Genomic DNA, 27,961 nt, shown 5'->3' with positions numbered 1-27,961 from the left:
TGAAACGGGACAATGTGCGTAACGGGACACTTTTTCGTGCGTACAGCTGCGTTAATCGATTTATTAGACGTTGTCACGTCAAAAAATCTTAATGCATAACATAACTTATTTCTGATTGTTTACCATGTAGTTTCGGAGACGTTCTGATACGACACAACACAGCTAACTTATTTTGTTTATGCGTCTTACTTAGTTGACTTACTGAAAAATTTGATAGTGGTTATTTTTAAAGGAGAAAGAATCATGTATGAATACGCGTGCAGTAAAAGTGAAGTCACAAAGACCTTGGTAGCTGTGCTGTACAGATGTGGTGTTCATATAGAAAAGCAAGGTTGATCGATATATTCCGTCCCCAGTTTGTTACAGATTACGTTGTGTGTATCGAGTTCGAGGTTGCCTATGGACTTAAGTATTTGGCGAACTAATTTGTGGCGTGAATACTTGGCATTATATTTGCCTTTGCTTAACTCTATAAAACAAGTGCATACAAATGTACTAAACATAGATTATTTAATTTAATAAAATATATTGTTTTATAGAGAAATAATATGAATTTCAGAGTGATTAATCGGGAAATGTGAAGCAATTAAATAATTATTTATTGCATGACTTAATTTAGGACAATATATTTATAAAAGCAGCCAGAAAAACTTGCGCATCGTAGTAAGCAGAATAATGTTTCATGGAAACATTTCCAACCATTTACTAGAAGCAAAAACTGTGTTATAATTCGCAATGGACCAACCTTCCCTTGGAAATCAGTTAGTTCCTAACCTTGGTAAACTCAAGTTCAGAAATGTAGATGTGTACATTAATAACAAGTCATGTCGCAAAACAAGCTGAACATGTTAGGGGAGTAGTTAAGATCATAGAGTTCAGACTGACTGGTGAGTGCGATTATGTTAAGCTGTAAGCCAAATCAAGCAGAACACCAGCGAGAACAGGTTACGCAGGTTGAGCGGCAGTCTGAACCCATGATCTGGGAAAAGGTATTGAAAAGATTAACAAAGCTTGCAAGCAGGGATTGAAAGCTACGATCACACATAAATAATCATGCAGTGGGCATGGCTGTTGACAGGATGGGCAGACATGCTAGCCACAATAAGGTGCTGGGTACACATAATGAGCCATACAGCCGGCAGTAGAAAACCATAGGAAGGTGGGTCTGGCCATTTGGTGGAACGAGCAGACATGGTAGCCACGTCACGGTGCTAGCTATACATGTCAAGCCATACAGCCGCCAGTGGAAGTGCAAAGGAAGGTGGGTCTGGCCGGTGGAGGGATGGCCAGACACGCTAGCCACAGCGCGGTGCAGGCTACGCGTGTCGAGCCATACAGCCGGCAGCGGGAGCGCAAAGGGAGGCGGGACGGGCCGACACGCTAGGCAGGGCGCGGTGCAGGCTACACGTGTCGAGCCATACAGCCGGCAGCGGGAGCGCAAAGCGAGGCGGGACGGGCCGACACGCTAGGCAGGGCGCGGTGCAGGCTACACGTGTCGAGCCATACAGCCGGCAGCGGGAGCGCAAAGCGAGGCGGGACGGGCCGACACGCTAGGCAGGGCGCGGTGCAGGCTACACGTGTCGAGCCATACAGCCGGCAGCGGGAGCGCAAAGGGAGGCGGGACGGGCCGACACGCTAGGCAGGGCGCGGTGCAGGCTACACGTGTCGAGCCATACAGCCGGCAGCGGGAGCGCAAAGCGAGGCGGGACGGGCCGACACGCTAGGCAGGGCGCGGTGCAGGCTACACGTGTCGAGCCATACAGCCGGCAGCGGGAGCGCAAAGGGAGGCGGGACGGGCCGACACGCTAGGCAGGGCGCGGTGCAGGCTACACGTGTCGAGCCATACAGCCGGCAGCGGGAGCGCAAAGGGAGGCGGGACGGGCCGACACGCTAGGCAGGGCGCGGTGCAGGCTACACGTGTCGAGCCATACAGCCGGCAGCGGGAGCGCAAAGGGAGGCGGGACGGGCCGACACGCTAGGCAGGGCGCGGTGCAGGCTACGCGTGTCGAGCCATACAGCCGGCAGCGGGAGCGCAAAGGGAGGCGGGACGGGCCGACACGCTAGGCAGGGTGCGGTGCAGGCTACGCGTGTCGAGCCATACAGCCGGCAGCGGGAGCGCAAAGGGAGGCGGGACGGGCCGACACGCTAGGCAGGGCGCGGTGCAGGCTACGCGTGTCGAGCCATACAGCCGGCAGCGGGAGCGCAAAGCGAGGCGGGACGGGCCGTGGGCGGCAGTATCGAGCCGGGCGGGCGGCGCGGGCGCCAGGCGAGCGAGGCAGCAGTGTTGGACAGACTGGAAGCTAGGCCGGCTGCGCGCTGCCGAGGCACTAGTGGCACGAGTGTCGACATGAGTTGATGACAGACCTGCCCCGCGGGAGTTTCTAGTCCAGTTTTTTTTTTTTTAGTTAGTTGTTCGGGGGCGCGTGCGGGGGGGAAGTTGTCGAGTGCGGTCCAGTGGATTACCGTGACGCGACCACGGAGTGTTCACGCAACTGCGGAAAGGAGGCTTCGGTTGACAGAGGGCTTTACTGCAAGGGTCAAGATGGCGCCGACAGCAGGTCTTACAAAGGTTAGGCCACATCTCTGGTTTCATTTACGCTTTGCGGGTCCTGTCTTGCCAAAAATGCGAGTGTTTCTCTCCACATATGTACGCATTATGGAGGCTTCGAGTGTGATTCGTGTGTTTACACGCAAACACCAAGGCACATCCGTGTCAACAATTTCGAAGTGTGTGGCTTGTGTGTGTTTTATTTTTGTGGTATTTATAAATGTTTAAAGAGCTGTGCAAATTATTTTCAGGTACCAATGTGAACCGACTTATTTTTCCGCTAGATATTTCTCGTGCGACTTACATTTGCGATGCCTTTTGGTCTTTTATACTAAAAAATAAATAATTGCCAGGTGTTATTTTATAAAATAGTCTCATAATTAATCGTTTTATATGTGATTTTTTGAAAACTTGTTTTGCCACTCTTCATGACTTTGTCTCTGAGGAGCATATAATGTTTTGTTGTTTTGTATAAATATTTATTGAGGTGAAAGATAACCCTACTTTTTTTTTAAATTTTTTAATAAATGTTTGCCCGAAATATGACATAATGATGAAATCGTGTTCATCATACTACGGACCATTCATTCGGGCAAATATTTATTGTTTGAAATTTTAATAGAGGAACGGACGATCTTTGTTTTTAAATATAATTTTAAGGAATCTCACTTTTAATCGTTAAAATGTTTTGTAGCATCTAAAAAAAAAAAAAAAAAAAGGTGAGTTCGGAAAAATGCTGTATTTTGTGAAAATATCGCTGTTTATTTGAAACTAAGGGAAACTGGGACGTGGGTTCCTCCATTGGGGCGCTGCGGTCGGGTGACGTGTTGGCTCGCCATTGGTCTGCGCGGCCTCGCCTCGACCGGTCGACACTTCGATGGGTCGACCGCGGCGGGGTCGATTGTCCGGTCGAACGCCCATTCACGAGGACCGCTCGGTCGCGCGCTGCCTTCTTCAGCTGGTCGACCCTCGCAGCTAGCTGCCCCCCCCCCCCCCCCAACCACCCTCTTCCAACTATCCCTCTGGCCGACCACCGGGAAGTTCGCTACACGCCTTTCGACGTTCCTCCCGCAAAGAAATACGTGAAAGCCTTTAGAAAAAAAATTGGTTGTCTGTAAAGTCGGTTTACGGACGGTAGTTTAACGTGACAACGTCATAACAAAACATTGATGAAATGATTGCATACTTTTATGAATAAAATTGAATCATTTTTTATTGAATTATCACTATTTTGTATGGATACAAAGAAAGAGTGAAATGAAATCTACAGTTTAATTGATAAATTTACTTTTATTTGCACTCATTAATTCAAATATGTTTATTACTTTAACGAAGAGATTATTTTAACTATAACTTTATTACATGTTTGCTATTTAACTTCTTCCAATCTGTGTTATTCTGTTAAGGATAGGACGATGATTGCAAAAGTAGGAAACGAATGGGAGTGTTTCAAGTTTAATGTGCCTCGAAAAAGTCAAATCGATGGTTGTTCCAATCGAGTGGAAGAGAGATAAATGCGGCGCAAGTGTACAAAGAGCGTAACGGGACAATGTGCGTAACAAGACAATGTGCGTACTGGACAATGTGCGTACCGGGACACTTTTTCGTGCTTGCAGCCGGCGTTCATTGATTTATTAGACGTTGTCACGTCAAAAATATCAGACTTATATTAGCCAAAATATTTCTAACCTAGTTATTTGAGATATTAGAAATAAATATTCATAATTAAATCATATTTTGCTATAAACTTAAGTTTTGTTGCTTCTTTAATTTTTTTATACCCTCACAAATATTTATTCTTCCAAAAAAATATATATTTTTTTATTTGTAATAATTTATTACTTCTTAGAACAACACATCTTTTCCGATATATTTTGTCTGTATAGATCACAAATAATATAAAGCCAAGTCAACAAAACTATTTTGTAGTTTTTTCTAAGTGGGTTATTGGGATATTAGGTTTATCCTACAATAAAAGATTATTTAAGGCAAAATATTTTCTTTTCTTGCTACAAAATAATGTTAGTGCCTGCTTCAAAACAGTTTTTGGCGATACTTTCTAGGAACGACAATATTTAATTGTATGGAGTTAAAACTCGGATACTTTTCGGACTCCTGTGTTGTTACGTTGAAACTCACATTTTTGCTTTCGATTTTGCTGATTTATTGTTGAGAAAACTCTTCTACATAGTGGTTTTTGTCCGTGGTTATGCGTCCTGTGGGAACGATGTAACCATTGGTAAAGGGGAATAGTTAAAGTTCCTTGCTGGTGACCATGCAGCTTATCGGATTGGAAATCCTTCTAAATGTTACTTCAATACATATGTTGCCATCATCTGTAACATTAGTAAATATTTTAATTTAAATCAGTTTATTACCAAGTAAAGACTTGATTGAGTAACAAACTTCCAAACTCAATAACATAATCATTTATATAACTTACGGTTCAGATTACACTTTTCCCTGATAACTTTGTAAGTTTTTTAAAAATTATAAATACACGTTTTGCATGATTTGCATTCCTAGTTGTTGTGCAGAATGAAAGTTTTTGTCTATAAAACAAATGCTTTTTGATGAAAAAAAAATTATTATGTCCACATACTGGCCTTTTAGTTACAAGAGGAATTTTCTGTCACTAATAAGAGGTTTATTTTTGAAACGACGTCAAAATATATTGAAGTGATCACAAAATATTAAGTGATGTCAAAACAATCAAACAATTTTACGAAAAAGAAATTTTTTTTTATAACGACCATAAAAAAAAAACGAAAATACTCTGGAATTGTAAAGCTAGAATCCTAAACACAAGTCATAATCAGAAAAGTATAAATTCGCGGAGATTGTCTGGAGTTGCTTGGGATCTGGGTTGTAGTCGTGTTGAAGGAGAAGATATGACAAACGTTTCGGGCGACCTCGACTGCAAGGTCTACCTTGCGAGCTCTCAGTAGGTAACTGCTACCTGGTGATGGCGAATGCAAGGTCTACCTCTCAGGCCCTCAGTAGGTAACTGCCACCTGGTGATGGCGAATGCAAGGTCTACCTCTCAGGCCCTCAGTAGGTAACTGCTACGTGGTGATGGCGAATGCAAGGTCTACCTCTCAGGCCCTCAGTAGGTAACTGCTTCCTGGTGATGGCGAATGCAAGGTCTACCTCTCAGGCCCTCAGTAGGTAACTGCCACCTGGTGATGGCGAATGCAAGGTCTACCTCTCAGGCCCTCAGTAGGTAACTGCTACCTGGTGATGGCGAATGCAAGGTCTACCTCTCAGGCCCTCAGTAGGTAACTGCTTCCTGGTGATGGCGAATGCAAGGTCTACCTCTCAGGCCCTCAGTAGGTAACTGCCACCTGGTGATGGCGAATGCAAGGTCTACCTCTCAGGCCCTCAGTAGGTAACTGCCACCTGGTGATGGCGAATGCAAGGTCTACCTCTCAGGCCCTCAGTAGGTAACTGCCACCTGGTGATGGCGACTGCAAGGTTGACCATAAAGTCATAGCGGCTACAGCCCGGAAGCCAGGCTGTGTGACGCAAGGGGTGCGGGGGCGGCCACTATCGCACCGCTGACCGCGGAGATAAGGCCGGATAGCGAGCACGTGTGTCTGATAACCCAGGGCGCAGATGCCCGCCGGGGAATACTTGCTTCACGCGTCACCCCTGTGGTCACGTGACAGTCACCTGCTAGGCCCGCCCGGCCGTGGTGAGCCGCACCTCTGGACCAGCGCGGAGTCTGCTCCTCGTGCACACCGTCGAGTGGCGGGGGAATAGAGATACAGATGTGATGCTAGGACGATGCGAGCGGGGACGCACCACGACGCCGAAATACCACAACGCCGAAATTCCGAATTGACCACAACGCCGACAGATAGAAAACTGCTGTGTACCACAACGCCGAATTACCACAACGCCGAAATGCACTAACTCCGAAAAATGTCATTGCAGGACTGCCACAAAGGTTAGGTTAGGTTAGACTAGGTTTAGGTTAGACTATGTTAGGTTAGACTAGGTTTAGGTTAGACTATGTTAGGTTAGACTAGGTTAGGTTAGGTTAGGTTAGGTTAGGCTAGGCTAGGATAGGCTAGGTTAAGTTAGGTTACGTTATATTACGCTAGGTTAGGTTAGGTAAGGTTAGGTTTGATTGATGTCATTGCAGGACTGCCACAAAGGTTAGGTTAGGTTAGACTAGGTTAGGTTAGGTTAGGTGAGGTTATGTTAGGCTAGGCTAGGATAGGCTAGGTTAAGTTAGGTTATATTACGCTAGGTTAGGTTAGTTTAGGTAAGGTTAGGTTTGATTGATGTCATTGCAGGACTGCCACAAATGTTAGGTTAGGTTAGACTAGGTTAGGTTAGACTAGGTTAGGTTATACTAGGTTAGGTACACAGCAGTTTTCTAGCTGTCGGCGTTGTGGTCAATTTTGACATTCGGCATTATGGGATTTCGGCGTTGTGGTACACAGAAGTTTTCTAGCTGTCGGCGTTGTGGTAACGACCCGATGCGAGCTAGCGCTTCGCTGGCCGCGCTGTTCCGTCGAGTGGCGGGACCTCTAGGAGTTTGCGATGGAAACACCGCGCCCGACTCTACGTTGCAATTTTTTTAACGTAAATGAATTAGAAATGTTCAGATATTTTTTTAATTGGCACGAAAGCGACTGTATCGCTACAAAAAAAAATTCGCAATATTATTGGGTTATAATTCTTGCTCGGGTATCTATGCTTATTGACGTCCCATTACATACATTAATGAAAATTATTTCTAAACAATTCCTTAAATAGGTTTATAGTATTGAATGCACTCTTTGATAATCATAGTAAAACAAAATGAAGTCCAATTTTTCTAAATATACTCTATTATATTTTCTATGGTAAAAAAAAAGTATGCTTGAATTAAGAACCACGAGGAAGAATTTAAAGTGCGACGAAAAAAAATCTGGAATGGTTTCCAAAAATTGTATTGAATCTATGCAGAAAATAACCTTAGCAGAGTGTTATTCAAATATACAATATGTAGAGACCTATAAATTTCACGGATTCATTTCGTGAAATGCTACAATTTCAAATAATTATACCTTAGTGGTGCTTCTTCCATTGGTTCCCGGTTAATCTGGAGTAATGAGGGCCAATTAGAGGCCCTCACTCATAGAAGTGTCGAATCACAGGCCACCCAGTCGAGACGACTCACAAGTCAGCAGCCAATGAACAGTTGGCATTTGCCCCGAGTGTGTAGAGGATAGTGGAGTCTATCCTGGAGGTCGTTGAACCCGCGAATTTTTCCGGTCTCTAACAATATGTTTCTTGTAGAGTTTGAAACTTATGCTTAAAAATGTTATTAAGTGGTTTGTGGAGGGAAGGGGGTGGTGGTTTGGTTGGGAAGGGGGTGGTTGCGTCACCCGCAGGGCCGGTGTCAGCGGTGACCTTGAAGCCGGCGCGGGAGGGGGTGATGGCGCGGGGGTGGGGGCGCCGCGGGAGGGGAGGAGGGGGTGGGATAGACGCTCCTTGATGCACCGGGTGGCTGACGCCTGTCCAACCCCTCCCCCTCCTCCTGTGAGGGAGGGGGGAACAGGGAGGCCACACGTCTTCCCTCACGTGACGTCATCCGCACGTCGGGAGACGCGTCGCAGGGGTCGCCGGTTCGATTCCCGCCTCGACCGTGATTCAGAGAGACTGAACCTCCATGGAGGAGCCGGTTGTTCGCTAGGCTTCAGTGAACTCGGGCCCGCCTCTGGTCGGCCAATGAGAGCACAGCGACCGTGATCGCTTGAAATAAACACGCTACGTTAAAAAAAAATGTTTCGTCCGACCATTACTCCAAAGAAAATATTAATGAATTTAGTAAGTAATTTTGGAGGAAAATCATTTTGAAACAATCAACTGTATTTTCTTGTGACTGTGGCAGTGCCATTTGTAAATTATAATACGATGATTATTTGGAAAAAAAATTTACAACATTATATTTTTACGATTAGCCGACCACAGCTGAAAGACAGAACAGCGTTATCTCTCATATTTCACAACGCGTTGGGTGGGGAAAAAAGGGGAGGGGGGTGATTGTAATCCATTATCCAAGTACGAGAAATTACAAACATACATCATTATATGGCTTACATAACATAAATTCCGTGCAAACATTACTGACGTAAAAATATATAAATAATATACTCATTGCAAAAATAACATACCTGTATGTGAAAAAAAAATCTACATAACATAGGTACCTGTATGTTGAAAAAACTTCCTACATGGCATACATTCTAACGAGTCCAAGTAAAGCTATCAAAACGGTAACGAAATAAATCGTCGGGCAATTCTGGATTGGACTTCTAAGCTTCCATCGCACAACTGTGTACAGTATGTCCATAAAAGAATGTCCTGGTTATAAAATTTAATAGAATCAATTGTAATTGGATGGTGTTATGCACAAATGAGTTGACCAACAAAAGGAAAAAAGTTATTGAAATAATTGTGTAGGTAAAATACACTTTTAATTGAGCTAAATTTTTTTAACCAACATTCCTTGCTACTATGTCATCTTGCGACCAAACATTCAACGCACTGCCACAATACCGGTTATTGTGTGTTAAAATTTGAGCTCAATTTACTCAGTTGAAAATGTTTTTGGGTTGAACCATTTTTACATAACACCGTCGAATTGTTGTAGTGTGTTGGTTCGAGGTGTAGTACGTGCGACTGTGCCAGGCGCTGGATACCACCCGCTTGCCCACGGAGCGCTGGTGGGTTGCATGCCTCGCAGGGGCTGGCGTGCCGTCTGTCCCAGCCAGCCTCGGCGGGATCTCTACTTGACAGTTGCTGTTCTCTCTCGCGCGCGGGTTCATGTGCAAGCCTTTTAGGGATCAGGAGAAATGTGTTAGCGACATGGCGTTTCTTTTACTCGAGCAAATGGATGTCTGTAAAGTCGGTTTACGGACGATAATTTTACGTGATAAACGTTGATGAAAAATTGCATACTCTTTTTAGTTTTCAAATATTTATTACATTTTTTTTTCAAATTTAATTTAAATAATTTTTTTAAATATAATCATTAACAATTAGTTAAAAAGGCCCGCCTTAACCTGTTTGATATTATGGTAGATTTTCTCGCACGGTGGTTGGCCGGTTCATGCACGCTCGGCTCAGGCGGAACGTGACAATTTTTCGTACGTGCAGCCGGCGTTCATCGATTTATAAGACGTTATCACGTCAAAAACCTTAAAAGTATAAATCGTACTCCGAAACTGCCGTCAGAGTGAAATATATAAATTTATTACTAGTGTACGTTTTAAGGATATTTAGTTTTAAAAGTTAAAGAAAAAAATACCTAAAACGAACAGTCGTGTAAGCAAACATTATGTATTTTTACACACAAAAAAATTATCTCTGACATCTAACTTGCCAAACAATAGGTGTGTCTTAAAATATTAAATTCTTGCTATATGTTACATATGTGTGCTCTCCTAAAATAACCTGGTTAGTAAAGAAATCAATAAGGGATTTTTACCTACGCAGACAATTGTTGGTTTGTGGCAGGGGAACAAAAAACTATGAAGAACTTCAAAATAATATTACGGCAGGATTGTAGTTGCTTAAGTGCCAGAGGTAGCCCTGTTCATAGGAATGGAAATATAAATCTAAACAGCTGACAAATTCACGACATGTTTACAGCAAAAAGCATAGCAGTGGTGTTGGATGGATGTGATCCATTGCGTACCACCGACGTCATCCGATTTCATAAATAAACTAATTGCAAATAATTTTCTCTGCAAATATTTCACATTCGGAAAACTGAACTTAAGGTGTTTGTAACTAAAAGTCTACAATAACTTATGACATATAACGGTGGAAGAAACGTTGGCGGTTTCGAATGCTGTAATAAGTGAGTTTTGTATTCTGTGGTTTCCAAATGCAACCAATCTGATGAATCATTTATAAATAAAGGGTTTTGAAACTAAACTAAACTATCCGCAAATGAGAACAGTGTCTGTGTAAAGCTATAATTTTTATGATAAAATGAAGTATTATTCATGTTTTTAATATTAATTTCCTTTAATATTGTACAACTCATAATATCCGGAAGCAAAATGGTTCTTTGCAGAGGTCTCTTTATGTTATTATGACAGTAAATTTAATATTAAATATTTATCTTTTAATTTGTTTGCGTAAAGTAAGTAAGCACATATCGTGCTTGGATTTTTCCGTGTATAAGACAATGAAAAATAAATGCAATTGATGCATTATATAGAGTCGTCCTTTGATTGATACAAAACTTAATTAGATAGAAAATACTGCACGGGTATTAGTTTATTAGTCTATAGCGACCCTTCAAGCACCAAGTTGATTACGCTTATTTAGTGAATCATGAAATGATTCAGACTAAAACACATACACTTTTGTTTGCTTTTTGTTAACTGTAGATGGATATCTCATCATTGTATTGCGTTGGAGAAAGGTGTGTAAGAGTCGATTGTAAGAGAATTTGTAAGAAAGTTTATTAATAAATATGTCAAAGTTAACAACCACTTTACATAGGTGGAAAACTTTTCAATGAAACAATATACAAATTTGAAAAAGTGAGGCGTCTGAATGCCAGGTAGCTTAGAAATCTGCTTAGGCGTTCAAGTGGAATAGTAGCTGTAAACCAGCGAAATTTATTTAATGAAACTTTACTGATATAAAGGACCAATTTTTATTTGCTACATTTTCTTTGCATCGGCTTAATGACAATACTGCACATTAGATTGGTAAATGTGTATTTCTCTCTAGCGTCGTTTAGCCAGGCTGTCGCTATCTCAGAGTCATAGAGAGTTTTGTCGGAATAATGGTGTTCAAAATACTAAAGAAACATGTATTTATGGAAGACTGATGCTTATATTGCATCTGTATACAGCCGCCAAATTGATAGATGATCTGTTATTGCATTGGTTTGTATATAAGTGTAATATGGAGATTTTCTAGTTATAAGATTGTCTGAGAACCATATGCATTTGAACGATTTTTTTTCCGCTTTTTTATAATCTTTAAATAACTAGGAGCATGTGGCTAACACACAACAAGCTTATGCCCGAATAACAAGGAACTACACTATATAAGTTTAAATGGGACGTCAGCAAATGAATCAAAAAATGATAGTGTATTCACTTGATCGTAGATGGACCTCTAATTCAAACCATTGGAAAAACTAGTCATTGTGACATACACTTTATGACCTTAATATGAAAATTTTAAATGTATATTATTATAAACTGTAAACCATATGAGGCCAAAATGAAAGAACAAAATTATATGACCATATGCAATCTAAAGTAATTAAAGTACTCTCTGTTGGCACGTAAATACGCGAACCTTTCGTTTCTTTCGTTGTGTAAGTGCCACATCACAGGACTTTAACTATTACTTTCGTAAATTTAAAAATAGATTGTGATGAGCACGCAACTTCTGTGATTATAGACTACGAAGGGATGACCTCCATTGCTCGGTTATTTACGGGCGAGCGAGATAAGGAGGTGAATGACCTTCTCCGGTCATGAATTCCACGCTTCCCCCGCGAAGACGCTGTGACGCAGCAGGATACAAGCTGGTCGGCGGTCAGATGCGACAAATGTCGGGAAATGCTGCCAGGTTGGTGACCTGCGTCAACCACGCTCTGACGTCAGACGTGATAGCTCTGTATCCCGCGAGGAGAGGAGTACAAGACCTTGGAGTAGGAGGCCTTCTTGGAGCTGCTGATACTCAAGCAGTGTTGCCAAGTGAACACAAGCTGTGTTGCCAAGTGAACACAAGCGGTGTTGCCACATGAACACCAGCAGTGTTGCCAAGATAAAGTAAGCAGTTATTCCACATGAACACCAGCAGTGTTGCCAAGAGAACACAATCTGTGTTTCCAAGTGAACACAAGCGGTGTTGCCACATGAACACCAGCAGTGTTGCCAAGATAACGTAAGCAGTTTTTCCACATGAACACCAGCAGTGTTGCCAAGAGAACATAATCTGTGTTTCCAAGTGAACACCGGCAGTGTTGCCACATGAACACCAGCAGCGTTGCCAAGTGAACACAACCTGTGTTGCCAAGTGAACACCAGCAGTGTTTCCAAGTGAAAATAAGCAGTGTTGCCAAGTGAACGTAAGCAGTGTTGCCAAGTGAACACAAACTGTGTTGCAAAGTTAAAACCAGCAGTGATTCCACATGAACATAAGCAGTGTTGCCAAGTGAACGTAAGCAGTGTTGCTAAGTAAACACAAGTGGTGTTGCCACATGAACACCAGCAGTGTTGCCACATGAACACCAGCATTGTTACCACATGAACACCAGCATTGTTTCCACATAAACATCATCAGTGTTGCCAAGTGAACACAAGCTGTGTTACCAATGAACACCAGCAGTGTTGCCAAGAGAACGTAAGCTGTGTTGCCAAGTGAACACAAGCTGTGTTGCCTCATGAACACCAGCAGTGTTGCCAAGATAACACAAGCTGTGTTGCCAAGTTTACACAAGCGCTGTTGCCACATGAACACCAGCATTGTTGCCACATAAAAAAACCAGCAGAGTTTCCAAGTGAACATAAGCTGTGTTGCCAAGTGAACACAAGCTGTGTTGCCACATGAACCCCAGCAGTGTTGCGAAGAGAACACAAGCTGTGTTTCCAAGCGGTGTTGTCACATGAACACCAGCAGTGTTGCCAAGATAACGTAAGCTGTTCTTCCACATGAACACCAGCAGTGTTGCCAAGAGAACACAATATGTGTTTCCAAGTGAACACAAGCGGTGTTGCCACATGAACACCAGCAGTGTTGCCAAGAGAACACAATCTGTGTTTCCAAGTGAACACCGGCAGTGTTGCCACATGAACACCAGCAGTGTAGCCAAGTGAACACAACCTGTGTTGCCAAGTGAACACCAGCAGTGTTTCCAAGTGAACATAATCTGTGTTTCCAAGTGAACACCGACAGTGTTGCCACATGAACACCAGCAGCGTTGCCAAGTGAACACAACCTGTGTTGCCAAGTTAAAACCAGCAGTGATTTCACATGAACATAAGCAGTTTTGCCAAGTGAACATAAGCAGTGTTGCTAAGTAAACACAAGCGGTGTTGCCACATGAACACCAGCAGTGTTGCCACATGAACACAAGCATTGTTACCACATGAACACCAGCATTGTTTCTACATGAACATCATCAGTGTTGCCAAGTGAACACAAGCTGTGTTACCAATGAACACCAGCAGTGTTGCCAAGAGAACGTAAGCTGTGTTGCCAAGTGAACACAAGCTGTGTTGCCTCATGAACACCAGCAGTGTTGCCAAGTTAACACAAGCTGTGTTGCCAAGTGAACCCAAGCGCTGTTGCCACATGAACACTAGCATTATTGCCACATGAACACCAGCAGAGTTTCCAAGTGAACATAAGCTGTGTTGCCAAGTGAACACAAGCTGTGTTGCCACATGAACACCAGCAGTGTTGCCAAGAGAACACAAGCTGTGTTTCCAAGTGAACACCGGCAGTGTTGCCACATGAACACCATCAGTGTTGCCAAGTGAACACAACCTGTGTTGCCAAGTGAACACCAGCAGTGTTTCCAAGTATACATCAGCAGTGTTGCCAAGTGAACGTAAGCAGGGTTGCCAAGTGAACGTAAGCAGGGTTGCCAAGTGAACACAACCTGTGTTGCCAAGTTAAAACCGGCCGTGATTCCACATGAACATAAGCAGTGTTGCCATGTGAACGTAAGAAGTGTTGCTAAGTGAACACATGCGGTGTTGCCACATTAACACCAGCATTGTTGCCAAGTGAACAAAGCTGTGTTACCACATGAACACCAGCAGTGTTGCCAAGAGAACGTAAGCTGTGTTGCCAAGTGAACACAAGCTGTGTTGCCTCTTGTACACCAGCAGTGTTGCCAAGATAACACAAGCTGTGTTGCAAAGTGAACACAAGCGGTGTTGCCACATGAACACCAGCATTGTTGCCATATGAACACCAACGGAGTTTTCAAGTGAACATAAGCTGTGTTGCCAAGTGAACACCAGCAGTGTGGTTAAGTGAACACAAGCTGTGTTGCCAAGTGAACACAAGCGGTGTTGTCACATGAACACCATCATTATTGCCACATGAACACCTTCATTGTTGCCACATGAATATCAGCAGTGTTTCCAAGTGAACACAATCAGTGTTGCCAAGTGACACAGGCAATGATGCCAAGTGCTCAAGTCCACATCAAAAACTCACTTCTTCCCCCCCACGAGCATGTTTATCTTGTTTGCAACGGGAAATAGAACCAGGAACGTAATCACGAGTATTTTCCACGATGATTCGTTTACCTATATGGATTTAAGAAGAGCTCTTCTCTTAAGGTACTTCCTTCGATAAATATTCCATAATTTTACTGTCTTATCTAATATTTTTCGACATCTGCCACCTGTACAATGGCCGCCTTGTCTCCAAGAAGTCTCACCCCTGCCTATGTTGGCAAACCTGTATCTCCAAAGTTCGAATTTGAAAGTTTTACACTGGCTCAGAGAGTTTGAGGGACGTTACCGAAGATCCAATCACACACGAGAAAGAAAATGCTAATATGTTTGCAGCTCGGTGAAACACAGGCTGCTACTTAAAATAAATAAACGTGATATGATATGTTCTAAAATATTAGTAACATGCCACTTCAAACCTTTTTTTTGTTTGTTTCACGTCCTTTTTTTTTTGTGGAACGTAAACCGTGGAGTGTGTTATCTCATGAGCACATGTTGCAGCTCATGTGGCAACACCGCAGCCACCTGACCCCTGCAAGTTCCTCACCTTGAACAGTGACTAAGCTCGGCGTGGAATTCTCCCCCCCCCCCAGTTTTATTCTTTCTCTCTTTCCCTCCCGCTTTCATTTGTGTGGGCGGCGACAAGTTCGATTTTAGGCCAGCGCTACCATTTTTCCCCCCCTGATTTGACTGGCGCTGTCATTGTTTACGAGTTCATTCGCCCGCCTCAGAGAACACTGTCTGCCAACGAAGACGTCAAACTAACGGTCAGAGAGTTGGAGTTTATCCTGCAGTAAAAAAAATTAACGCCATTAAATTGACTTTAGTTATTATGTATATAGCTCTCATATTTAATTTTGGTTACTCCTTATTTAGAATCTTATGCCTTCTGCAAATTGATTGCCCAGTTAAACAACTTTCTTTGTGGCAAAGGTAATATATTCAAAGTTTAGTTCAAATTAAATAAATGATTATTGCTATTTAAATTTTCCTTTGAAACACGTGTTTTATTTCGACGCTATGTCTCTTTTAGATATAAATAATTTCTCTAGTAAACTTCTCTTTATAGCAATAGTTCTTAAAGAAACATTTTTTGCATTATCTGAATGACAATACATGCCAAATTTTACATTAAATAAACATTTAAAACAAAATATATTTTTGTAATTGTTTAGTTTATCAGTTAACCATTTTTATGAAACAAAAGTATTGTTGCCAGTACCAAAATAATCGTGACAACTAGGGGCAACAACTTTCAATGCCACTTTTGTTTTCGACGCATAATGTTTGTAGGGTTTATTTTGCTCACATTCTTTGGTGATGGCCATGAATAGTTTTCAGTGTGTCAGGTCTGACTGGACGAAGTGGAAGACACTCGATTCGTTGTCGCTAGGGCTAGTGGCTAGTGATTGTTCGCGAAGCACTCTGAGCACACTTCGCGGCAACATGAGCAACCCCCCTCTCCCCGCTGGCTCCAGTCTGCAGGAGGACTCCGCCGAGCCAATCACTGTCCGGCAACTACGGCCTTGCAGATCCGCGACACGTCAGCCAACTCTCGACATGCGACTTAATAATGCCTGTCGGGAAGCCTGAGATGTCCATCAAGTTCTGTCCCTGCCCGAACACGCCCGAATATTCACCTTCGGCCAACCTCGGGTTTATTTATATATATTTATATTTCTCTGTTTATTTTAATGTAGCTATACTAACCTAACTAACCGCCCGTAGTTTTTAAAGTGTTTTAATGTAGCTAACCTAACCGACCACTTATAATATTTGAATTCATTTTTCCTGCGCAAAAATAAAACAAATCCCGAAGTTGGCCGAAGGTGAATTGTTCGGGTGTGATCGGGAATGGCAGAACTTTATGTGCATCTTAGGTCTCCCATGCCTGTCATTCACGTGACGTAGATATTGATAGCGTGTGAATCCGTTCGTCGTGGAAAAAATTACTGCCCTGGCCATTCTTGTTCTTTGGATACTACCAAACTCTACTTCCCGCCAGGGCTTTGTTGCCTTTTGGAAGCGCAGTCGGTAAGGTAAGTCCGGGCGATGACGTCATCAGGAGATCTCCAGGATTAGAGCGCTCGACAGCACACTTGCGGACTCGCATGGGTGCGTGCAGCACATTATCATTAGAGACCTGGAAAATTCGCTCATTCATTTCTCGATAGGCTAGAATCCAAAAAAGGTTGCAATTTTCCTGCTTCAGTGATTGGGCCACAGTATATCTGAAGGACTTTGGGCCAATGAAATAAATGTAAACAAAAGAAGTAGCGAATAACGAGCATCCCAGTTAACAGGTGCTGCGGGTCAGCAACCAATGAGCAGATGCAATTCGCCCGAGTGCATAGAGGAACATGGAGTCCATCCTATTGGTCACTGAATTCGCGCATTTTTCCGGTCTCTAATTATCATACGTTATTGTACATTATCACACCCGCATCTGTGGAGTTTCGCTTGAAAGGCGCGATCGGGGTCCGACAGAAACCACGTGATCCAACGACGAAGGACATGCGAGTGCGGGGTCGATCGCTGTTGGGTTGGGGGAGGGGTAGGGGGTTCCAGGGTGGAGGCGCGTGTTGTGCAATGACGTAGTCGCATGCAGCATTCATGCCGGTGACGCGGGCAATGACGTGCGCTGGCCGGCATGACGTCGGCATGGCCGCGCTCCAGGGCGCGTTCAGTCGACGAGCAGGAAGACGCTCCAGAAGTGCAAAAAATGATAAAAATGCCAATGTTCGACATGGACTTCACAAGTGATGTGACAGAAGGGTAAAGGACACTGTTCAACGTGCGACAGCCTTCAGAGTCACTGAGCTCTGACTGGCTGTCTCCAGCAGTGAACAATACCAGTCAGGTGGGCATGGCAATTAGCTATCACATCCTGGCTATAATCCTTGTCCGGAGGTCCTGAACACAGCTAACAATAATATTCATCTTCTAATAACGTTCGCAGGCTTTCACGGCCGTTGTATGAAGTAGCTTGGCTTCTGGATTGTAGCCGTGTTCTCGGCAAATAATTCACCGACGTTTCGGTCGACATTGCGGTCGCCATCATCAGGGAGCAGTTACCTACTGACTACTACCTACTACTAGGTAAATGCTCCCTGATGATGGCGACTGCAATGTCGACCGAAACGTCGGTGGATTATTTGTCAAGGACGCGGCTACAACCCAGAAGCCAGGCTACTTTGACCATCTTCTATTTACGAAGAACATTGGTCACAAATCACCCAGGGATCTTCGTAAATTTACGGGAACTGAGTTCACTTTTAACATTGATTCAAAATAACATTCAAAAGGTGGTCACGTCTACAGTAAGTAGAGACCGGAAAAAAACGCGAATTAATTTCGTGATAGGCTAAAATACAAATAGTTATACCTCAGTGCTGCCTCTGCTATTGGCTCACAACTCACCTGGATGACTTTGGGCCAATGAGAAACACTCAACCAAAGCCTTTATCGAATCACAGGCTGATACGTTGGAACGTCTCAAAACACAGCAGCCAATGAGTGAGTGACATTTGACCGAGTGTACGTAGAACTATGGAGTTCATCCTACAGGTCATTGAACCCGCGAATTTTTCCGGTCCCTAACAGTAAGGACACTCTACTTTTGCTTACGGCGTGTGTTCGTCTTTGTTTGGAACGTAGCGTACGACTCAGGAGTATTTTCTACGTGGATCTAGCAATCTTAAATTCTACGAGAAAAAAAACTCGTCTTTTGTTTGAGTTGAGTTGAAGAGTTCTTGAATTAACTGTGATTCTGGAGAGCGGCGAGAGTCACCTAGTCCGGATGGCCGCTGTCCACCGGCCCCCATCGCGGTCCACTCCGTGCCTGCTCCTGCCCAGATCTGCTCTCTCCCGCGGGCTGGTCCATGCTGATCCAGCCTCACCGTGGCTCGGCTCAGAGGAAGAGCCGTGCTTGCGCCTTCGTCCCAGCGTCCTCGGTCCGACGTCGTCTGCACAGCTCAGTTGTGAGCAGACATACCTACACCGGGTTGGAGCTTGTCTTGTCCCCAAGGTCCATTCCCGACAGGAATTCCCGGAAAACACGACAGTACAAACTGCTGTAAGGGTCAAAACAATATTACATTTCGTGGCTCTCTTTGACTACATATTTGTACAACAACATCCACAAAATTTATCAAATAAATTATTATGAAACTAAGCAATATAGTCGAAAAAAAAGAACTTTTAAATACCTCGACAGTTTACACGGTTCCCGCGGAACACACAACTGTCACCGCGCATGGATCCGTGATGAAGCAACTCCACACGAAAGTAGTCGCGCTCTTGGCTAGCAAACAGGTTAATGCTGGAAACACATATAGCATTGGTGCGTGGCTTACACACACACGGAAACTAGCTAGTTTTCTGGCTGATACAAAAAGAATTAGTCAATACAGACACCCGTTGTGGTGACAGCAAAATCATTTTGTAGTCTCATTGTAAACTTATAAAAAAACACTTTGTTAGGTTTCACATGCGCTGAAGATGGATGATATGTAGGGGCCTGCAGATTTCGCGAAAAGATTTCGAGACTAGATGACAGTTAAAACACTATAGCATCTTCTGTATTTCGTGATTGGGTGAGTTTCTCCCAGGTACATATCGATTGTAACAACACCAATCACAGTGATTCAGTGCGGTAGCAAACGCGTCCTGAGTGGCTCGGTCAAATAAGGCAACGATTTCTCTCGTAGAAGGCCGCAAATCACAAGGAAGAAACCACAGGTGCGGGTATACCTTGTTGCAGTCTGATAAGTGTTCAGATCTTTTCGCTAAAAATGCCTGCCCCTAATGATGTTACAGTAGAATTTAGGGAGCTGAATAAAAAACAGTCAGTGTAGATAATTGTAAACAAATCGATTAGTAAGCGGGCAATGTGATAATTGCAGGAAAATTGGTGTGTGTGGTACCATCATCATCAACTGCTTCCAGCATGCGACCGGGCATGTGAAATAAAATGCCTTCTTCTTCCAATGTCACTCCACCATTCATCATCCTTCACTCTGTTCCATTCTTCTCCTCTATCCTGGATGCCTTTAACTATCTGATTTTCCTACCACTTCCTTGTTCTTTCTTGGAAACTTCTTACTGGATACTTTAACTCCGCCATTTTCCTGTGCATCTTCTGTTTTCCATTCACTGGACATGGCCATGTTGTTGCATTCTTCTCTTTTCCATGATCTAATTCAAGTCCTGTACTTCTGCTGTTGCTTCACCAACAATTAATTTTTCTGTCCCGACTAGTAACTACCAACATAGTCCTCATAAACTGCATTCCTATTGCTCTGATCTTACCAGGATCTCTCTTATCTACAGTCCAACTCTGCGCTTCATAAGTGACTATGGGCATATTACAAGTATTGTGGAACACGTGTTTGCGTGTTAATGACATCTTTTTCTTCTACATCAAACATTTTATACATTTGTAGAATGAATCTCCTTGTTGTCCTATACACTTTCTAGATACTTGAATGTTTCTACCCGTTTCAACTCAACACCATCTAATTAAATGCATCTCTTTACTTCATTTTGGTTCCTTCCTCGTCATGACCTTCACTTCACTATTTTTGGTGCTGAATCTCTTACTACATTTTCTCACTTCCTCAATCCATGTCACTAGTCGTTCTTACACCTAACATTCCTTTCTTCCCAAACCATCAAATTGTCAGCAAATAGCATGACCTTCATCTTTCCTTCCCAATATTCTCTTAAACTATCTTCATAATCCTCTCCAACACTGGGGATAATGCACGACCCTGCTTCACTCCGTTGGCTTCTTTGAACCACTTCATCATTCCTCTTCCAGTTCTCACTCTGCTTCTATTCCCACTATACGTACCCATCACTCTAATTGTTTTCTTATCTAACCCAGATTCTTTAAAATTTTACCAAAGACACTATACTCGTACGCCTACTTCAGATCAAGGAATATCATTACTATTTATTTTCCAAATTTATGTCTTCTCTCCATAATTTTTGTCACGTGGCAAAAATCAGGTATACGTATCTCTTCTTTAAACGCGCGATGCTTCTCGAGCCATTTTCCTGCCTTATCTTCTTTTTAAAGACATACACCTTTGTACAAAGGCACATAAAGGTGATCCCCTACAGAGCTCATAATTTGATCACTTTCGTTTTTTTAAAACTGGTACCATCATAACTTTATGCCAGCCCTCTGATATGCATTTTTCTCTCCAAGTACACCTTTAAACTCCTGTTTATTTCTTCCATAATTTTTTTTTTCGTTACTGGCTCCTGCCAATGAAAGAAGCTGGTTCCTATCCTCACTCGACCAATCAGGACACAGCTGTTGCAATGTCGAAGCGTCCGTCATTCACCCCAGCTAAATGAAGAAAAAAGTTACCGTCTTTTGCAAATTATCACGTCACAAAAATTTATCGCGGTAAAGGAACACACATAATTGTGAAGGTAACAATCCTAACTTTCGGTCACCTTCCCAAAGAATTTTCCCCTAAAGCCCATGAAGCTGAGTGTGCGACGCCCATAATTCAGCCGACCGCCGTAAAAAGTGGGGAGGGGGGTGGAAGCATCATGGAAATTTCGCGAAGTATAAGTAGAGACTGGAACAGTTCGCAAGTTCAATGACCTCCCATCACTGCTGTCTTGTGGGACGTCTCGACTGAGTTACTTGTGATTCGATACTTGTTTAGTTGAGGGTTTCCTTGAATAAACAAGTCCCAAAAAAAAAAGAAATACTTCTGCATTGAATATATATATACATACTACAAACTGCTTTGGGGTTTTATATAAAGCTTCATTCAGACATACAAAAAAACTGAATCGTACCACAGTGATGATATACAACTAGATAATATCTTTGAAAGATTTGTGCAATGGGAGTGCATGACTTGATGTAAGCTTTTGGATATACGCCATTGCCAAAAAAACACAAATTAAGCAAAAATTTCTGTTGTTAATTTCTGTTTTTTGTCTTTTGGTTTTTAATAGTTTTCTTCTACAGACATACATGAGCTTAGCAATGGCGTATGTCCAAAAGCTTACATCAAACAAATAAGATAACTTCGTGTTTATTCCTGTAGTCAAAGGTTCCTGGTTTGATTACCGGCTGAATCAAAGAACACTGAGACTGGTTTTGTGTTGTAACTTTATCTTCGTCCTGCGAAAGACGACGGTAAGCCATGACATGATCATTGAAGCAAACATTGATTAACTTTCAGCCAGTAGACGAAGCAGAATAAGAATTTAAATGTTAGCGTATCGCGAAAATGAACACGCTAGTTATTCCCGGTCCCTGCGTGTAAGCCTTCTTTTCACAGACGAGAGAGACAAACTCCCGATCGTGCATCTTCGGTTTTTTTTGTTCATTGTAAAAGGTTAGGTTAGCTACATTATAAATACTTTAAAACATCGTGGACGGTTGATTCGGTTAGGATAGCTGCATTAAAGATACTGTGAAATCATGTAAACGGTTTCCTAGCCCTGGATAGCTACATATTAAAAAGTTATTTGCTAAGCAAACATAAAAAGATTTTACAGTATTTTTAATGTAGCTATACTTACCTAATATAACCAACCATCCACAATGTTTTAAAGTATTTATAATTAGGGGCATCCACATTTCGCGAAAAGATTCTAAGAGTAGCTGAAAGTTAAAACACTGTAGCATCGTCTGTGTTTCGTGATTGGGTGAGTTTCTTTCAGATACATGTCGATTGTTACTACACCAATCACTGTAATTCAGTGCGGAAGCAAACGCGTCCTGAGTGGCCCGGTCAAACAAGGCAACGACTTCTCTCGCAGACGGCCGCCAATCACAAAGAAGAAACCGCTGCAGCGGGTATACCTTGTTGCAGTCTAATAGGCGTTCAGGCCCTAATCGACCGCAAAATTTAATGCCACACCGGTTTATACAATGAGATAGAACGGGGGGGAAAAAAGCGAGCATGAACTTGGGGTGTGGCTCTCTCGTCTGTGGAATGAAGGCTTCCCGACTGCAGTCGGGTGGTGCTCGCGGCACCGACGTGTCAGCTCGGTGGTGCTGGTGGTGCTGCGGGTGCTGTTGGTGCTGCGGGTGCTGCCAGTCTCTAGGCGAGGGGTGAGGGGGCCGCCGGAGACGCATATCGCCTTCCGTAACGAGCTGCGGAGCCGCTGGCTTCGAGCGCTCGTTATGACTACTCGGCAATTAGCGCGACTAACGGGAAATCCCCTTCCTCCACCGCCGAGCATATCAGCCACCCAACCCCCCACCACCCACCCCTTGGCCACGAGCCCCGCGCTGATTCACGGCTGCAAGGGGTCGTTCTTCAGCAGCACACCCCCCGCTCCACCCCACGCGATAGAGTGCGGGTCCCGCGCTGATTGGCCACTGCTCGCTCCAACCACGTGTCGTCTGCTCCTCGAAGGCTGTTGTTGTTGCCACTCGGGGAGACAAGTGTGGAGTGTTTACGCGTCATGTGTAGAGACCGGAAAAATTCGCGGGTTCAATTACCTTCCAGGATAGACTCCACCATCCTCTACACACTCGGGGCAAATGCCAACTGTTCATTGGCTTTTGACATGTGAGTCGTCACGACTGGGCAGCCTGTGATTCGACACTTCTATGAGTAAGGGTCTCTAATTGGCCCTCATTACTCCAGATTAACAGTGAACCAATGGCAGAAGCAGCACTAAGGTATGATTATTTGAATTGTAGCATTTCACGAAATGAATCCGCGATTTTTTCAGGTCTCTACTTATTTGTGGTGTTCATAGCTGTTTCCGTGTTCTCACTATAGTTTGTCTTTCTTGCTATTTGATCATCAATATTTCTGTTTTGTTTCTGTTGTTGGTTGGTTTTGTTTTTTACTTAATTTATTCTGCAGTATTCTCTTTGGGTTAACTTACTGCTTTTAACAACATTCAACACTGACTCGTATATGCATATTTAATGACTAAAGCCTTGCAAAAATATCGCTTTCTTTGTAGAAAATTCCTCCCTGTATAAGAGGGTTATAGCATTTCCTGAAGCATGTCAAAAAACAAATAATAGCTTTCAAAAATTTAAATGGCCCAATGACATGTGTAAGATGTGATAGCAGCCAGTGTAAAAGTGTTTGGAGTTTATCCTGGTTTCCAGAATTCAACGTGAACTTTGGAGGTCTGTATTTATAACACGAGTAATCGGCAAATGCGCTTGTCCACAATTTTCTCACCCAGTCTTCTGAGCATCTTCATTCGCTGGCTCCTCCGAGATACAACATCTTGTCACGTATACCTGGTTTGGATAGACCCGGCCATTTCACCGCTACTTGTGTGTAGAGACCTGAAAAATTCGCAGATTCATTTCGTGAAATGCTACACTTCAAATAATTATACCTTAGTGCTGCTCCTGCCATTGGTTCACTGTTAATCTGGGGTAATGAGGGCCAATTAGTGGCCCTCACTCGTGGAAGTGTCGAATCACAGGCCACTCAGTCAAGACGACTCACAAGTCAACAGCAAATGAACAGTTGGCATTTGCCCGAGTGTGTAGAGGATAGTGGAGTCTATCCTGGAGGTCATTGAACCCGCGAATTTTTCCAGTCTCTAATTATACCTGGTCGGATAGACCCAGGCACTTCACCGCTACTTGTGTGTCGTCCGTCCCAGGCAGTGGAGGGCAGAGCCGTGAAGCTGTGATCCAGTCACTGGAGCGAGCGACGATTCACTCTGAACAATTCAAACGGCAGAGTGAGAGCTGATGAGTGATGAGTGCAAGTTGGCGCTCACGTGCTCTCGAGCTAAGGCTGGTTCACGTGAGCCTGGTTGCCCTGGTCATGAAACCACGTTCCTGCGTGGTCAAAGGTTTTGCAGTTATGTAGATAAACTATAACCATTATTTTGTCCTATATTTGACCACCTTACTAGTGCATTTACCCGAGCTACAAGAATCTCATTTCTGGCTGACACTTATCTTAGATGCATTTTTTTTTTTTAATTCTTCGTACATTAAATAAGCAAACCAGAGAGACCAGGGTTTCCTACAAAATTCAAAAAAAAAAACGGTAGCTTAGTCACGCCACTAGAAGGAAAAGATCAAAGTTTAAAATGTAACATGGCTGGTAAAACAACACGAAACAAAATATAAAATGTAAGTTCATCGTATATTGTAAATATTTGTCTGTTATATTGTTACGAACGCGAGAGACCGGACCGCGATGACAGGTTCGGAGTTGGCTGGCAGCCCTGCTCGGCCACTAACGTCATTCGCCACCCACTGACGTAAGACATGCCACGCGTGCCTGGCCGGATTACAAGGGTCGTCGCTACCCCCTCCCCTCCATCGCTCCCCGCACCTCGTCCTACCTCAGCGCTGTTATCTATCGCTGAGCGGCCTTGGGAATTCCGCTGGCCGCCGCGTGGAGTGGCGCGTATAAACACCTCCTTTCTCGATGTTTCGGGCATCGGGTCGGCCCGGGATGACGCGACTGGTCGCAACCACTCTCGTCGGTTCGAGGAGGGTGCCCCAGGTATTTAAGGAGCGAAGCCAGTCCCGCGACGAGTTCCGAGCGAGTTTACGAGAGCTCGGAGATTTCCGCGAGTGACGGGAAGTGCGACATCGACGAAGAGGGTGAGAGACCCCCTCGAGAGTGGCGCGACGAGGAGTGACGGGACCGTGAGAGTGCGACTGAGTGGCGCGAGACTGTGTGTGGACAGGTGCGAGGTAAGAGGTGAACCACTGTCGAGCCCGGCTCCTGTGAGGAGTGCGAACTATGGAACTTGACAGATATTGAGTGACTTGAGGATTAATATTTTTAGGGTCAGTGATTAGTTTTTGGACATATTTAAGTAGAATTATCTATTATTACTGTGAATATTAGTAATATTAATAAAGTTGTAATAAAACTTAATTGGGCTATCCCTTACGAACCCAGTTCTCCCCATGTAGTTCGTAACAATATTAACCCCTATCAATTGTACTTAATAGGCGTGATAAGAAACTAACTTTAATTTTGCATGCTAAAAACTAATAGAAATAAAATAATGAAATGACTGCAGTGATAATATAAATATATTTGGTAAGTATAAAATTAATCAAATTAAAAAAATTACTTAATATTCACCATTAAATATTAAACATAATCACGTGTTATTTATTTGAACAAAATAATCGAGATGAATTTTAAGTAAAATTGAAAATCATTATTAGAGACCGGAAAAATTCGCGGATTCATTTCGTGATAGGCTGAAATTCAAACATGTGTATAGTTCTGCTGGTTCTGCTATTGGCTCGCGGTTTAACTGGAGCTCTCTGGGCCAATGAGAGACTATCTACCAAAGAAGCGTCGAATCACAAGCTACCTAGTGGAGACGACTCACAATTTAGTAACCAATGAACACGCGTGTTGACTTGAGAAGTGCAGAGGATAATGGAGGCTATCCTAGAGTTCATTGAATCCGCGAATTTTTCTGGTTCCTAATTATTATATATCCCAAGTGTTTATTCTAATTTATAATTTACTTTATCTATTAAACAATAGTGTAATAATTTATAATTCAAGTAAATTATGAATGCAGGAACATAACCTGACTTACATAAATACACTTGAAAATAAACATGAAAAAGTTAATAAACACAGTATATGGGAGTAATATTTACAATTAATAACTGTTTTAAATATATGGGGAACAGCATTTTAGTATTAATCATTTAAGTTAATGTTTTAGAAGCACGTATATATTAGAGGTAGGTCGAAAAGTATCAACCTGATACTTTGTCACTGATACGCACCTGTATCAGGAACGGAAAACGAGTACACTTGAAAAGTATCAAGTACTTTAGTATCAGTTCAGAATTCGCCTGGAACAACACCACGGCCAATGTGCGCAGAACCCGATCGCAGATGACGGTCACTTGGGCGGAGCTTGTGAAAGGGGAGGGAGCAGGAACGACGAATAAGGGACGAAGAAGGGAAATAATGTAGGGGAGGAAGCGCAGGGGAAGGCGTTGAAGGAGAGGCGCAAAGCGAAATTGTTACGAGTCGTTTGGTTATTGTCCCACATCAAAGTACGCTCAGTGCGCAGTGCGTGCACAGTCTCGTTCAATAATAAAACTAATGAAATTTTAATATTAAAAAGTACATTAATACAAGATATAATATTTATATTTGTGCACCTAACAGCTATGAAAATGCAAATAAATTTTCAGTTGACACTAATAACAGATGTAATCAACATATGGACTTTTTTTTTCGAAAACAATTAGTAACTAGTATTTTCATACATTAAAAGATTACGATTTTATCAAAAATTAAAAATAAAAAAACAGATACGTACATTAGTGATCATACTATATCAATGTTTACGTTTCAAATGTTTCTTTAGATTAGTCGATGATGATTTATAACTCAGTTTGTGTTTACACAAATTACAATTAGCAAACTCATTATTTTCCGTGAAAAAATTCCACACAAATGAAGTCTTTTTCTTGCACTTATCCATTCCTTATTTCACTATAAAGATACTAACTACAAAGCATGACAGCCCGCAACATGGTGATACACGGCCAGGACGAACTGCAGTGAATGTTGAACTGATTGATACTGGTTGTATCAGGTGGGCATGAGAGTATCAGAGGTAGAGAATTACCGGGCGTGATAAATAATGTATCAGAGACACCGATACCTTTTTACGCTGGTGATGACGGCACGGAGGATGTGTACCCTGTAACGAGAATGCTGATACCTTGTCGCTTCCTGGGACCGCTACTGCTCTGATACAAAAGTATCAGATACTTGTAACTAGGTACATTACTGTATCAGTATCAGGTTGGAACAGATACCGAAAATTGCTGTAACAACCCACCTCTAGTATATAAAATGTTTCTCCATCGTGTGGATGTGTGTCGCACGGTGCGCCTGAACAGGTGCGACATGGAGAAACTCCACTCCCGACGTGTCTCGACTCGAACACGAGGCGTCTGGCCGCCATGTTGGCAGCGCGCTATCTGCCGGGCGCTGGGGGGAGGGGTACCTCCCCGCACCACGGTCCAAGGGACAAAGCCGGGCGCGACTGGCGGTCTGAAACTCCCGCCACGTTCTACCCGCAGACCGACTCTTTGTCTTTTCGTCATCGGCTTCGCGAACCTCTGGCGCTTGCTTGCAAACGGCACCTCCGACAAACACCACACTTCGTTGAACGTCAAGCAGGTATCATAGTCTCAACAAAAAAA

General features: G+C 43.2%; 1 protein-coding gene across 1 annotated transcript in view; it reads left to right on the top strand.

Annotated features, from left to right (window-relative positions):
- Nucleotides 1-2,280: 2,280 nt before the first annotated feature.
- LOC134531463 (voltage-dependent calcium channel type A subunit alpha-1) overlaps nt 2,281-27,961 on the top strand; it is a 362,182-nt gene continuing 336,501 nt past the window's right edge. Inside the window, exon 1 of the mRNA XM_063367179.1 lies at nt 2,281-2,569. The gene's annotated coding sequence lies outside the window, so the exon portion shown is untranslated. The remainder of the gene's footprint in view (nt 2,570-27,961) is intronic.

This window comes from Bacillus rossius, chromosome 1 (assembly GCF_032445375.1).
Source record: "Bacillus rossius redtenbacheri isolate Brsri chromosome 1, Brsri_v3, whole genome shotgun sequence".
NCBI classification, from domain to species: domain Eukaryota; kingdom Metazoa; phylum Arthropoda; class Insecta; order Phasmatodea; family Bacillidae; genus Bacillus; species Bacillus rossius.
This window is presented reverse-complemented; position numbering and strand designations above follow the sequence as displayed.